Raw genomic sequence first — 2,500 nt, forward strand, 5'->3', positions numbered from 1 at the left:
AGAGAGCCAGGCATAGAGACAAAGAAACAGACAGACAGAGAGCCGGGCATACAGACAGACAGACACACACACAGAGAGAGAGAGAGAGAGAGAGAGAGAGAGAGAGAGAGGCACACAAATATATATACAGACAGAAGTAGAAAGAAGAGACAAACAGAGAGAGAGGAAAAGAGAGATGCAACAGGTTGGAAATGGTTGTTCTATGGGAACTACCTTCAACTGCCGACATGCACACTGTATGCACAAGATCAACAGGGGGAAACTTTACACTCCAACCTAATGTCATTTGGCGAAGAATATGGAAGTAGACTTGTTTGAGGAACAGTCTATTTCAACAAGAATTACGTTGACTTCCCTTGATGTATGTGTGTGTGTGTGTGTGTGTGTGTGTGTGTGTGTGTGTGTGTGTGTGTGTGTGTGTGTGTGTTTATGTCCATGTGTCTTAGTGCGTATTCACATCTGTCTCCCTATGCGTTTCTGGGCGTGCAAATACCCGTGCACATAGGTATACATATAGTCTAGACGTGGGCGTGAAGAAATTCTGAATATGGGTGTTTGCATGGGTATGATTCAGGTGTGTGTGTGTGTGTATTTACCTAGTTGTATTTACCTAGTTGTATTTCACGGGAAGGAGAGCTACGCTCGTGGGGTCCCGTCTCCATATCTCATTTTATCTAAACTATTTTTAAATTCATGTATTGTTCTTGCACACACTATCTTTTCATCCAACTTGTTCCAACTGTCTATTACTCTGTGAGGAAAGTTGTTCTTTTTCAGATCTCTTCTATAGCTGTCCTTCTTGATTTTCTTTCCGTGTCCTCTTGTGTTTCCATCATCCCATTTTAACAGATTCTCTCTATCAATGTGTGTGTGTGTGTGTGTGTGTGTGTGTGTGTGTGTGTGTGTGTGTGTGTGTGTGTGTGTGTGTGTGTGTGTGTGTGTGTGTGTGTGTGTGTGTGTGTGTGAGAGAGAGAGATAGATTGAGAGAAAGAGAGTTTGTGTGTGTATGTATGAGTGTACGTGTGTGTATGTGTGTGATTTACCATGGTATTTGGATCACGTGTTGGACCCGCGATCGACAGCTATTTCCCTCCCGAAAGAGCTCAGAACTCGTATATGACCGATCTATGGCTAATGCTGTGACCTTACACGCACACACACACCCAACTCCCCGCCCACGAGAGCTGGAGTAACAACCCGTAGCGCAGCGACACTGAAATTATTTCAACCCTGGGCGGGATTCGAACCTCCGTAGTGGCAGCCTGGAACTCTGCCAACTGCGCCACGAGTTGTGTGTGTGTGTGTGATTCACCTTGGTCTTTGGATCACGTGTTGGACCCGCGATCGACAGCTATTTCCCTCCCGGAAGAGAGTTCAGAGCACGTATGACCGATCTCTGGGTATGCTATGACCTTAGACGCGCACACACCCCCAACTCCCCGCCCACGAGAGTTGGAGTAACGACTCGAACCGCAGCGATACTGAAATAATTTCAGCCCTGGGCAGGATTCGAATCCAGTACCCCCGGTACCGCCGTACTGACAGTCTGGGACTCTACCAACCGCGCCACCGAGTCGTGTGTGTGTGTGTGTGTGTGTGTGTGTGTGTGTGTGTGTGTGTGTGTGTGTGTGTGTGTGTTTCTCATCTTTTGTTAATCTTTTTCCTCGTGAAAATTTTTCTGTACACTGAATAAGCTGCTACGGCCTTTTATAATCCAACATTCCTCTTAGAAGTTGTTGTTGATGTTATAAGCAATTATCTTGTAAAAAATTATATATATATATATATATATATATATATATATATATATATATATATATATATATTATGAAATATATAAAAGTTTGAAATTCAATAAGTGCATAAATAAAATATAAACAATTATACATCAATAAATAAGTAAATAAATATATGATTAAATAAAACACTAATAAACAAATAAGCAGATCAGTAATTTAAATAAATCATTAAATGAATAACTAATGAAATTAAATGAATAGAAATATTAATAACTAAATTGAATAACTGAAATAGATTGATACATAAATCAATACATATGAAAGAACAATAAGTAGATATAAGAATAGATGAATTGAATAAATTGAATGTGGTGCATGTGTCACACATCACATTACGTCACGTCAGGTCACTCCACATGTCACATCACGTCACATGATATTACGTCACATTACATCAAATTACATCACATATCACATTACATCACATATTTCATCACATGACACATCACATCACATATCACATCACATCATGGCACGGCAAATAAACCTTAGGGAACAACCAACCAGGACGTCTAATTCATTAAATAATTCATTTGATTTAATAATTAATTATACAATCACCAATATATCCTTTTACCACTCACAGTTCATTTCTTAAATATTTACTCGAATTTCTACCGTCAGTAACGTTCACTGTCGCCATTAATTCATCTTTACTTCAAGGCCACAACTTTTGTCGACAATTAATTTGATTGCTTACC

The 2,500-nt window shown here is 39.8% G+C and overlaps 1 protein-coding gene across 2 annotated transcripts in view; it reads left to right on the forward strand.

Annotated features, from left to right (window-relative positions):
* LOC143037477 (alkaline phosphatase-like) overlaps positions 1-2,500 on the forward strand; it is a 41,038-nt gene that overhangs the window by 778 nt on the left and 37,760 nt on the right. The gene's annotated exons all lie outside the window — the stretch shown is intronic.

Source organism: Oratosquilla oratoria, chromosome 22, assembly GCF_046742065.1.
Source record: "Oratosquilla oratoria isolate Oo_2021 chromosome 22, ASM4674206v1, whole genome shotgun sequence".
NCBI classification, from domain to species: Eukaryota; Metazoa; Arthropoda; class Malacostraca; order Stomatopoda; family Squillidae; genus Oratosquilla; species Oratosquilla oratoria.